Source organism: Polypterus senegalus, chromosome 11 (genome assembly GCF_016835505.1).
Source record: "Polypterus senegalus isolate Bchr_013 chromosome 11, ASM1683550v1, whole genome shotgun sequence".
Lineage (NCBI taxonomy): Eukaryota > Metazoa > Chordata > Cladistia > Polypteriformes > Polypteridae > Polypterus > Polypterus senegalus.
This window is the reverse complement of record NC_053164.1, coordinates 38,345,898-38,359,644: the sequence shown is the minus strand read 5'-3', so window position 1 is coordinate 38,359,644 and position 13,747 is coordinate 38,345,898.

Genomic DNA, 13,747 nt, shown 5'->3' with positions numbered 1-13,747 from the left:
GAGTGCTGTGTACAGATTTGGTCTGCATAATACAAAAAGATGTAGCTACAAAGTCTAGAGAAGAGCAACAATGCTGATTTCAGACCTGAGAGGTGTAACCTGTTCGAAAAGATTGAAGAAGTTGAATCTTTTAAGTGTAATGAAATGGAGATGAAGAGCGGACATGAATGAAGTTTTTAAAAGTTTTAAAGAAATTAGTATAGCAGATCCCTGCTGCTTATTTAAAACAAATTCTTAACAAGAACACAGGGACACCATTAGAAATGTTGCTTTTGCATGGGTAGGTTTCACACAAATTGTCGAAAAACATGGAATAAATTGCCAAATAGTGTCCAACGGTCTACCACACTATGAACTTTCACATCTCAACTTGATGTTAGTTTGGAGAACTTAGGCAGATAGAATTGGTGAGCATCTTGGGCTAAATTACCCATTTTTGTCAAAATTGTTTAAATGTACATCCCACTATAGCAAGACAGAAAAGTAAACAGGTGTTTAGTCTCAATATTCCCCATTTAATTTCTTTCTGTACAGTAACTTGCTGCAGCCTCCTTTTGATTTACTAATTCTTGATCATCTCATTTTTTTTTTCTTGTCAATCTCTATTTTTTTAATTGTTTTACTAGTATAAGTCTTGCTTGCTTTTATTTTTTATATCAATATATTGAATATAATGTTATTATATGGAAAATATAAAAAATGCATATTGAATATTTGTAAATCCTTTAGTGCCTTCCATATGTCACCTGACAGCATAGCCATGCTAGCAGAATTTTGGCATGCAGGTGTAGAAATGCAGCCACTAGGGGGCAACAAATCCTCTCATTTGTGAAGCACCCTCCACAAAGTCTTCATGATAGTACCGGAATCCTTGGCAAGTGATGTTGTACCCCATCAAGGGTGTCTGATCTTATGGCTAAAGAAAGGGGGAGATGTACCCTGCAGACTACTTCAAGGTAGCAGCTAGAATTCATTTTATGAAAGGTGGGCAGGGTAAAACTTTGTTAATTACTAAATTTCCTTTTAAACGAGTAGTTCTCAAGTTCAGTCCTGACGCTGTTAGTTTTGAAATAATATTGCATTAGTGCAAATATGTTTTCTGATTGGTACTATTCAGGTCTTACAATGATTTCTTCAAAATGTCACAATTATTTGTCTCTTTCGTTTTTGCCCGGTGCTGCGTTGACACATTGCACCAGAAGGAGTGAGCTTACTCAGTGCGAGTAGGAGCACGTGGGTGGCCAGTTGCTGTGTGCTACATGCTTGGCCTGGCAGCAATCCACGCACATGTACTGTGCAAGGCATGCACGGGTCCACTCAAGAAAGAAGAGTGTTCTTTGCTCACCTTGCAGAGGAACTTCGTAGTCGTTTCTTACTAGAAAAGGTGATGGGAAAAAGAAAAGGAGGATGCAACATTGACAAGCTTCTATGCCAAGACAGCCAAGTTCCCAGGAAAGTAAATGGAGTCAGTGTCAGGTTCCCTTTCAATGTAATAGAAACCACAGCATAGAGAGAAGTGTGTGCATTGTAACAGGTACACACGTCGTAAATGTAGGAAGGACGGTCATTGGGTGTATGGGAACTGTTAATATTTGAATCTGATGATTGCATATAGTGCTGAACTGACCTCTCTGTACTATTCTTTCCTCTGCATGCCCTGGAGAACAAAAGAAACACCACCATGCACTAAAATGTGGAGACTGGGAAAGATCAGGGGGGGAAAAAAAAAAGCGGTTACTGATTACAACTGCAAGAAGGCATGTGAATGAATATAAATTTGAATACTGTAGCATCAGTGCCACAATGTTTTCCAAAATGTACTATACAGGTCATAAAATGAATAATTCCAAATATCATATATACCTACAGTATGTCTCTGTTCTTTGTCAGTGCAGCTTTGACATCATGGACCATAAGGTGCACACTAATTCAGCATGAACAGAAACACTCGATAAAACTGAATAAAAAAAAATAAAAAAAATGCCAAGTGACAATGTCAGCTTTAATTCCCCCAAATCAGAGAAGTAACAGTTCCATTGTCTCAAAACACCACTCCCATCTACAGTTATTCACAGTTTCAGATCATCAGTCATTATTGTAACCGAGAGAATAAAAGTAACAAAAAAAAAAAAAGCTAACTTTTACAAGTACTATAAATTTACACCGGCTGTTACAGACTCAAATCAAATGTATGTTTTTATTGTACAATATAATATTAACAATAAGAGCAGCTAACTACGGTAAACTTGTGAGGCACTCAAGATCAAACGTGTGGCCTCTCTTTTTGATTACAAGTCAGCAGTTCTTACCGCTGCACCATGGAAGCTATCGTATTGTATTTGCACCTTTTTATGAAAGTGTTTATTTGATATTTGGACTTCAGTCTTCACACATTATATAGTTCATGTCGACATTTTTTCATTTATTACCAAAACATCAAAAATGTTTCTGTATTAATGTATTTACATAGATTGTTGTAGACACTGAACACACATGAAATGTATGTATTCCAAATAACGATCTATTATTTCCCCTCTAAAACCCTAGCACTTCACTCCTAGATAATCAAGGCTTGAGCTGGGAGAACGTTTTTCGCTTACTGCAGCGGTGGGGGAGATGGTATAGCTGGCTGCTTGTGTTGATTGTCACATTTACAAGACAAAAGACGCTGAAGGAGAGGTGCGAATGGATTACGGTGGGCCAGATTTAGGACTTTTATCGTAGGCTTTGGTAATTCTAGTGTTAAAAGAAGTGGTGAGGTAGCCTTCTGCTGTTATGCACCTAAAATCTGGAATAGTTTACTGATAGGAATTTGCCAGGCTAATATGGTGGAGCGCTTTTAAAAAAAAACCTGCTAAAAACCCATTACTTTAACATGGCTTTCTCATAGCTTCATTTTAGTGTAACTGTGATATTCTGTATATGCATTTAATTACCATCTTTTTAATGGCTCCAAAATCCGTACTAACCCCTACTTTCGTTTTTTCTGGTTTTCTGTGCAGGTGATCTGTGCCACCACCACCTGATCAAAGCACCGTACAGTCCCTACATTGATGGATTGAAGGCCAAAATCCACATGACCATCATTGTCTGATTTTTCCATGTGAAACCTGAAAATCACAAGGACTGATTGAGATAATTTATGTTAGGTAGAATGCCCATTGTGGGCTGGGCAGGTTCATGCTCTTGGAACCCCTGCAGATTTTTTTTTCTCTCTCTAGCCCTCTGGAGTTTTTTTGTTTTTTCTGTCGTCCCTGGCCATCAGACCTTACTGTATTCTTTGTTAATTAGTATTGCCTAATTTTTTATTTATTCCTCTTATAAAGCACTTTGAGCTACATCATTTGTATGAAAACGTGCTATATAAATAAATGTCTCTTGTGGCAGAATGAGTTCACTGACAAGCTATAGAATTAAATAATGTGCTTCATTAACAGCAAGGATTGGCTTCTAAGTAAGAAATTGGCTGGAGCACAAATGGTAACCCTCCAGGAATGGAGTTTAAGTCCCCCAAGTTAGTTGGCTGCTAGTTAAAGAAAAAAAGTATTCTGAATCATATAGAGCACACTAATTTAATATTAAAGAAGTAGATTTCACTAACAGAAGTAATTATTTTATTAATTGAGAAAGTGGCTGGAATGAATACATGCAGTTACTGTGGCCTTCCATGATCAGAGTTTGACACCCCTGCTCTTGTGCTACCATAATGACTGCATTTAGCAAATCACAGAAAGTGATTAAATGGCAAAGAATAAGATGAGAAGATGCTGAACCACATTGACAAGCAGTAAGCAATCCTGAATGTAGAACAATTGAACAAAGATGATGAATTTTATAGGCATGCATGACAAACTCCAAGATACTGAATGGTAGAACAGCTCGGAGACAAAAATGCAAGAAGCTTCTCACATGAAAGCACTGCTTTTACACCAATGTATTGCCAAAGATCACTTCTTAGCAAAGTTACATCATCAGTGTGATCTCAGGTAGTATTTTTTATGTTGAAAACAAAAGACTCTGTTTCCAAAATACAAAAGTCCTGCTTGCTCTTGATGAGCCAGCAGAGGAGATAAACTACATTTTGACTTGTAGAGGAACTAAAAGAAGTAACTATTTAGAAAACATAAGAAGTATCAGCAGCTCCTTATCTTTAACTTGGTTTTTATTTGTATTTTATTGTATGAGCATAGGTCCATGTTTCTCTTTATTTAACTTTAATAGTGACAATTCTCAAATAACAGACTAGATATTATGGCAGTGCTGAAAAAAGGAAGCTCCTTCAATGTTCTCCACTAGTGGGCTCTGCTAGTAAAAGCAGAAACATTTGCAAAGATGGAATGAAAATTAATGATGAAGGTGATGAAAATCTTAAAAACATACATAGATATTTCCTATTGTTATATATTTACTCCCATTAAAATATAGAAATCTCAGTTGTGGGATGACACTATAATATAGAAACTGGGAAATAAGAGCTTGCTTAATGTAGGAGTTTAATAAAAAGCAGTAAGTGGTTTGGTATAAAAATATGCAGCCAGAACTAAAGGTGCATTACACAGCAAAGCGACCCTGAACGGTAGCAATAAAAAGGTGGTGCCACTTCAAAATGTGAGGCTCCCAGAAATCTTCCTGATTGCCTGTCTTAAAAAGCAAAGCAATGCCCGAGGACACTAGAGACCATTTATGTGAAATCCATTCTGTTGTCTGTGTAGTCAAGATGGACAGCTGCCACACCAGAAGTGACCCCAGGAAAGGACTTTCAATCATTTAACACTTTACTGAGATTGTAAAAGAGTTTGAGATAAAGGCCTGCCTAGAGGTGGCCATTGTCTATGCTCGCAGCACAGTAGGAGAGTCAGTGCACCAGACAGGCAGACACTCCACATCACCTAGTAAGGCCTAGCTGGAAAGCAACTTCTAATTTGGTCTTATTCCTTTTGGTAAAACACTTTGTTGTCTTTACCTTGTTCTGGGTGTGGAATGCCTCTAGGTGGAGGTTTTCTATATGTTCCAGTTTTACATTAATCTTTGTTTAAATTCTTGTCACCAGATACGTGTTTCTTTTACCCTGAGCTTAATTTTTATCCTTTTGAAAAGAAATACAAATGTTCTCCTGTTTCTTTTTAAATATGAATATAGGGTCAGCTCAAGTTGGACAGTTGGGAGACAAAGTCAGAGAGGCGAGATTGCGTTGGTTTGGACATGTGCAGAGGAGAGATGCTGAGTATACTGGGAGAAGGATGCTAAGGATAGAGCTGCCAGGCAAGAGAAAAAGAGGAAGGCCTAAGAGAAGGTTTGTGGATGTGATGAGAGAGGACATGCAGGTGATGGGTGTAACAGAACAAGATGGAGAGGACAGAAAGATATGGAAGAAGATGATCCGCTGTGGTGACCCCTAATGGGAGCAGCTGAAAGATAGATAGATAGATACTTTATTAATCCCAAGGGGAAATTCACATAATCCAGCAGCAGTATACTGATACAAAAAACAATATTAAATTAAATATTAATAAAAATGCATGTAAAAGCAGACAATAACTTTGAGTAATGTTAGCATTTACTCCCCCGGGTGGAATTGAAGAGTCGCATGGTGTGGGGGAGGAACGAACTCCTCAGTCTGTCAGTGGAGCAGGACAGTGATAGCAGTCTGTCGCTGAAGCTGCTCCTCTGTCTGGAGATGACACTGTTCAGTGGATGCAGTGGATTCTCCATGATTGACAGGAGTTTGCTTAGTGCCCGTCGCTCTGCCACAGATGTTAAACTGTCCAACTTTACTCCTACAATAGAGCCTGCCTTCTTAACAAGTTTGTCCAGGCGTGAGGCGTCTTTCATCTTTATGCTGCCTCCCCAGCACACCACCGCGTAGAAGAGGGCACTCGCCACAACTGTCTGGTAGAACATCTGCAACATCTTATTGCAGATGTTGAAGGATGCCGACCTTCTCAGAAAGTATAGTCTGCTCTGAGCTTTCTTACATAGAGCATCAGTATTGGCAGTCCAGTCCAATTTGTCATCCAGCTGCACTCCCAGATATTTATAGGTCTGCACCCTCTGCACACAGTCACCTCTGATGATCACGGGGTCCATGAGGGGCCTGGGCCTCCTAAAATCCACCACCAGCTCCTAGGTCTTGCTGGTGTTAAGGTGTAAGTGGTTTGAGTCTCACCATTTAACAAAGTCTTTGATTAGCTTCCTGTACTCCTCCTCCTGCCCACTCCTGATGCAGCCCACAATAGCAGTGTCATCAGCGAACTTTTGCACGTGGCAGGACTCCGAGTCATACTGGAAGTCTGATGTATATAGATTGAGCAGGACCGGAGAAAGTACAGTCCCCTGCAGAGCCCCTGTATTGCTGAACACAATGTCAGACCTGCAGTTCCCAAGATGCACATATTGAGGTCTGTCTGTAAGATAGTCCATGATCTATGCCACCAGGTATGAATCTACTCCCATCTCAGTCAGCTTGTCCCTAAGGAGCAGAGGTTGGATGGTGATGAAGGCACTAGAGAAGTCCAAAAACATAATTCTTACAGCACCACTGCCTCTGTCCAGGTGGGAGAGGGATCGGTGTAGCATATAGATGATGGCATCCTCCGCTCCCACCTTCTTCTGGTATGTGAACTGCAGAGGGTCGAGGGCGTGGCGGACCTGTGGCCTCAGTTGGTGAAGCAGCAGCCGCTCCATGGTCTTCATCACATGTGACGTCAAAGCAACAGGCCGGAAGTCATTCAGCTCACTAGGACGGGGGACAGGGGTGAAACAAGATGTTTTCCAAGAAAGAAGAAGAAGATATACACTCCACTCATATTCTTTTGAAGATCAAGTGACAAGCATACACCTGCCACTGGATGAGTACTTTCATCATTGGGAAATTTCTAAACATTAGCAGTGAAGGACAAGCAAGTTAATGAAGCATCATTAAGTAGGAAGGAAGGGCCACACGTCAACAGTTGTGGCACAAAAACATTTCTTAAGTTTACGAGAAATACAGGGTGGGCTGTAAGTTTCCATACATAGGAAAATAAACTTTTTTTATGAAAAAAACATTTTTATTTACATAATATAGCCAACCCGCGGCATACCATACGCCGCATAATCAGGCCGGTTTTTTAATGATTTTTAAGCACAGGGAGAAAATTAACATTTGAAAAATCGGTAATAAATCAGCAAGAAAAGCAACATTGTAACAATGCACGGAACAAACCAAAACACAATCGTCCGTGACTGAAAACTGGCGGACCGACATCATGCCTTCTCCTCCCAGATGGAGGGATGGGTGTGGACGGCGCTCAGGCACGGAGGGTGGAACGGGAGGAGAGGAGAAGGACGTCCATTCCGCTCCCTCCGTCATGCTAGTCTGCTGATTTCTCGCTCAGTATGCACTTGCCTGCTCATGTGCGCACCTCCACCTCGTCACTTGAGTCGTTGTCGTCTTTGCACAGTCCAGAAGCACCTGTGACTCACGTAGACCTTTCATTGCTCTGTGCGGTTTTGGCTGCTTTTCTATATATAATCCAATAAGACACCCGACCACGGTAGTAGCGAAGTGGGAGGGGGGTGTGCACAAAGGGTAGGAGCGTATGAGTCGCACTTAGCGGGAAATCCACGGTTTGCAGCCCGAATGGGGTTCAACGGCTTACCCACGCCTTTCTGCACCGGGTAGAAACACGTAACCAAAAACTCGGTTTTTAAAGACTGCTTACTTCATTGTATTTTAACCTCAGTTGTAAAGGATTGTTTTAAGGATTTCATGGGATATCCCTCGCAAACCGTTTAACACGCTGCATATGGCGATTCACCTCCGCGAGAAACATGCCTCTATGAACAGTCAACGTGGCTCAGAGGTGCATGTGGCCTCTACGACAGATGAATATAAATGACCCCATTTTTTCTGAGTCGTCGCATCCAAGTTGGTGGCCATGGCTCTGCGAGTTGTCGTCGTATCCAATGGTCTTGGAGTTGGTGGCCGTGGCTCCTTCCTGCATGCGCCATAGATGTCTTACTTGTTGGCGGCTTAGTGAATCCACGCCCATTCCGGCGGTTTTCTATGGGTGTCTTGCCTTAGTGAATTATATATATAGATGCTCTACATGACTGCCATTGTTTTGAAAACACATTTCAATACGTGTACGCCACAGCTGATGAACACGTATTAGCACAGCTAGAGTTATGCTTGTAATGGGGTTGGTGATACGTTCCCTAAGATGATTTATGTTTCGCATGTTTTCCTGATACACCATGGCCTTCAAATGCCCCCAAAGATAAAAATCAAGTGGGGTGAGATCTGGGGACCTGGAAGGCCACTGAGTATGATTTCAATTTGTTGCTCTTTATTCAAATGCATTTTTAAATATAAAAAATAAAATGTTAAAAACTATATGTATGAAAACTTATTGCAAACCCTGTACATGAATCTATGATATAAGCAGAACATACATACTGTATTTCACAGAGACAGCAATTAGGACTGTATCTGCAAGGCTGTGCAGTGCAGGCCGCTTACATTTTAAATCCTTAAAAGCTCTAAATGGCCAGATTCAGGGAACAAAAAATTAGTGCTTCTTAAGACTATGTCAAATTAAATGACATTTCCAGCAATTTCCAGTTGTAGCTGTTACAGCGGGGGTCTCCAGCCTTTTTTCCCCTGAGAGCTACTTTTACAAAATGAAAATGGCCGAGAGCTACTCATGTTTTCTAACGTTTATTCTCATAGCTTATTTCAACCCAAACAAACTCAATAAGCTTGTTTTGCCTGAACATTTACAAAATGTCGGTGTCCACAACTCATACTAAAACATGACAAAAAATATTTAGTTCATCTGCAAGTGCATTTTGTATGTCTGTATGCATTTTCTAGTGTATCTCACACTATTGAATTAAGACATGAATGCTGTCAAAAGAAAACAATGCAATTACAAATCCACAGATATTCCTTATTCATTTGTCATTTTGTCACATGTCACTGTGTCACTTTATTCACATGTCCAGTTGCATGTGTGTTGTGTTTTTTAGTTAGTCAGATGACTGGCACTGCACGGAGTCAACAAGAGAGGCAGGTGTGTGGTGGAGTGGAGCCACTCAGGTTCACTCTTATGGAGTCATTTAAATGTTCGTCTGTTAGTCTTGTTTTGAACTTTGATTTCATGACATTCATGTCAGACTCACAGAGGTAAGGAGACCCAAACAAAGCAGATATTTTCAGAGCTGCTTGGTGAAGATTCTTATAGTTATCTGGCTCTACTAAGCTCCAGAAATGCTGAGAATGCTGTTGAGACTTTAACTGCACATTATTTTGAAGGTTTACTAACATATAATATATAAAATCCAATGTCTGTATGTCTGTCCGCTTTTCACAAGAGAACTGCTTAACCGATTTAGATCGGCTTTTTTTCTATAATTTGCTTGAACATTCCAGTTGATTTTGCGACTTCTTCTCTCATTTCGCTATGTATCATAGTTCGCTTGCATTATCAATTTATTTGCGCGAATCCGAGATCCTCACAATGGGTCAGGGGCAGGGCCTTCCTCACTCACTCTCCAGCTTCGGGGCGTATTCCTTAACTCTGTTTAGCTAGCGAATGAGAGAACAATTGAATTCAACTTTGTTTGATATTTAAAATTAAGTATTACTTAGGTCTTGATGAGTTTGAGTCCAGATAGTCTCTTAAGTGTATGCCACATTGAAAATCAATTCAGATTATGGATCGTGATATCATTTTTTGGAAAGATCGCCCACACCCAATTTGACTAATCAAGTTTTCAAATTTATGTAGGATTCATTACCTCTTTGGTGAGCTACTGGTAGCTCGAGAGCGACGTGTTGGAGACCCCTGCTTTAAAGCCTTTATAGTCTTAAAGAGTCAGAGACAGTTGGTGGTGTTCTATCTTAAAGTCAGTCATGTAATGTGACATTCCCAGCGACAATCAGGTGTGATTTTTGTCTTTTGTTGTAGGGTCAGGCTCCATGCACAGCTTTGAGAGCTGACAGTCATTGAATACTCATCCAAAGGTACAATACATAGAATGTAGAGTAGACGAATAAGAAACAAGGGTGTTTGGGATCTTGCAAAAATAAAGAAGCTTATCTGTCTGATGCGTTGTGCTTCATTTACCACTGCAGCATGGAAAAAAGGCAGAGATTACAGCTGAACTCCCTGTACCTGTTAACCCTTCGTACAGCACCAGCTCTGCACTGGAAATTGTCACACATGCTTGGTGATTTTGTGTTTGTGTAAAATAACATGTTTTCGCTATAAGAGCAGCAACTGGAGTTGATAACTCTGACATAACCTGTAGCTGGAAGGCACATAATGTGACATCAGGTTTTCTGTTGTCCCTGAATAAAAGGATCTGGAAGACAAAGCCCAGTCTTTGTAGGACTCATCCATGACACGTTCCATGCTGCTGGTTTTTATACCTTCAAATTCCTGTCCAGTTTATTTAGTTTGTGATTTTATTAAAAGGCTTATTTCACTTCTGCCAAAATAAGCAAGAGGCATGTGTGTCTCATATCTATAGGGAGACATGCCCGAAAGCACAAGAAAAAAACATGTACTTTATTTTTCATTATTTTTTCTTCTTTTCCAGTATTGGTGTTTTCTCACTAACGGATGTACATGTGGATTTTCTGGCAGTGACAGAAGGAACTCTTTTGGGCCCTTGAGCAAGACTCTTAACCTACAGTTGCTCCAGAGGTGCTGTATAAATAGCTGACCCTGATACCCACTAATTCCATTCTACCTGTTAGCACTTAACTCTACGTCAGGGTTTCTTAAGCTGTGTGATTTTATATAAAATATGCGCCGTTCTCCAACAGGCCAGTCCTGCTAGTCGATTACAGTTAGAGATCTAACATGGATTGGCGGGTTCCAGTTCGTTCAACTGGAGCGGCACGTTGGCGCAGTGGGTAGTGCTGCTGCCTTGCAGTTCGCTTCCCGGGTCCTCCCTGCGTGGAGTTTGCATGTTCTCCCCGCGTATGCGTGGGTTTCCTTCCAGGGTCCAAAGATATGCAGGTTTGGTGAATTGGCGATTCTAAATTGTCCCTAGTGTGTTCTTGGTGTGTGTGTACACGCCCTGCCCGGGGTTGGCTGGGATTGGCTCCAGTAGACCCCCGTGATATAGCGGGTTGGATAATGGATGGATGGTTCGTTGAGCTCCCTTTAAGATATCTTGCTTGCAATCCACCTAGGAGGTCCAATACACTCTTGGGCCGGCCATGGCCAGTGATGTACAGTAGATTCAAGAGGTATTCAGATTCCTTCACTTTCAGCACACTTTATTGTGCTGTAGATTTAATTTTAAATGGATACATTTGGCATTTTTGTCTGTCTGTCTATACTAATATATATATATATTATTATTATTATTTTTTATATATATATACAGTGGTGTGAAAAACTATTTGCCCCCTTCCTGATTTCTTATTCTTTTGCATGTTTGTCACACAAAATGTTTCTGATCATCAAACACATTTAACCATTAGTCAAATATAACACAAATAAACACAAAATGCAGTTTTTAAATGATGGTTTTTATTATTTAGGGAGAAAAAAAATCCAAACCTACATGGCCCTGTGTGAAAAAGTGATTGCCCCCTGAACCTAATAACTGGTTGGGCCACCCTTAGCAGCAATAACTGCAATCAAGTGTTTGCGATAACTTGCAGTGAGTCTTTTACGGCGCTCTGGAGGAATTTTGGCCCACTCATCTTTGCTGAATTGTTGGAATTCAGCTTTATTTGAGGGTTTTCTAGCATGAACCTCCTTTTTAAGGTCATGCCATAGCATCTCAATTGGATTCAGGTCAGGACTTTGACTAGGCCACTCCAAAGTCTTCATTTTGTTTTTCTTCAGCCATTCAGAGGTGGATTTGCTGGTGTGTTTTGGGTCATTGTCCTGTTGCAGCACCCAAGATCGCTTCAGCTTCAGTTGACGAACAGATGGCGGACATTCTCCTTCAGGATTTTTTGGTAGGCAGTAGAATTCATGGTTCCATCTATCACAACAAGCCTTCCAGGTACTGAAGCAGCAAAACAACCCCAGACCATCACACTACCACCACCATATTTTACTGTTGGTATGATGTTCTTTTCTGAAATGCTGTGTTCCTTTTACGCCAGATGTAACGGACATTTGCCTTCCAAAAGTTCAACTTTTGTCTCATCAGTCCACAAGGTATTTTCCCAAAAGTCTTGGCAATCATTGAGATGTTTCTTAGCAAAATTGAGACGAGCCCTAATGTTCTTTTTGCTTAACAGTGGTTTGCGTCTTGGAAATCTGCCATGCAGGCCGTTTTTGCCCAGTCTCTTTCTTATGGTGGAGTCGTGAACACTGACCTTAATTGAGGCAAGTGAGGCCTGCAGTTCTTTAGACGTTGTCCTGGGGTCTTTGTGACCTCTCGATGAGTCGTCTCTCTGCTCTTGGGGTAATTTTGGGTCAGCCGGCCACTCCTGGGAAGGTTCACCACTGTTCCATGTTTTTGCCATTTGTGGATAATGGCTCTCACTGTGGTTCGCTGGAGTCCCAAAGCTTTAGAAATGGCTTTATAACCTTTACCAGACTGATAGATCTCAATTACTTCTGTTCTCATTTGTTCCTGAATTTCTTTGGATCTTGGCATGATGTCTAGCTTTTGAGGTGCTTTTGGTCTGCTTCTCTGTGTCAGGCAGCTCCTATTTAAGTGATTTCTTCATTGAAACAGGTGGGGCAGTAATCAGGCCTGGGGTGGCTACGGAAATTGAACTCAGGTGTGATACACCACAGTTAGGTTATTTTTAACAAGGGGCAATTACTTTTTCACACAGGGTCATGTAGGTTTGGATTTTTTCTCCCTAAATAATAAAACCATCATTTAAAAACTGCATTTTGTGTTTACTTGTGTTATATTTGACTAATGGTTAAATGTGTTTGATGATCAGAAACATTTTGTGTGACAAACATGCAAAAGAATAAGAAATCAGGAAGGGGGCAAATAGTTTTTCACACCACTGTATATGTATATATATATATATATATATATATATATATATATATATATATATATATATATATATATATATATATTATTATATATAAAGTCTTAGTTCTGAATTGCAATCAGATTAATCGGGTGGTTACCTATCAGGTAACAGTTGTGGTTGCCTCGTCCTCTCAGTTGCAAAAAGCAGCTCATAGATATGTTATACAGTATCTGCCTAATAATACAAAGAGTACACAACACGTGTTTCGCTCTTATTGGGGCTCATCAGGTGAACGCAGTTTTGGATCCCCTCACAGGGATTGAGCATCGGACGTCGGCACCGGAAGCTAAGACTCTGATGTTGCACCACAGCTGCTGGTTTGCTTATTTGATAGGGTGAAGATCGGAATATTACATTCTTAGTGGGTAGTTACCTACTAGGTAACACTTGTAGTTAGTCGGCCAGTTGTAAGGAGATGCAAAAAATGCGTACACCCGATGAGCGTCAAAAAGGGCAAAACATGTGTGGCCTGTCCCATTCTATGCTGTTTTTTTAGGGTTACTCCATATGATCCATCTGGAATACAAAAGCTAAGATTCAAAAAACAACTTCATACTCCCATCACCATAAATGCCACTTTTTGACTTTACACTCAGAAACATTTGTGCTCCTCAATTCAGTTTCTTAAAGGGAACAAAGAACATAATGCAAACTACAGATTCATTGTATTGGTCACAGTATCCACAAAATCCTATACACAAGCAACAGATAATAACTTGTATGCTCCCA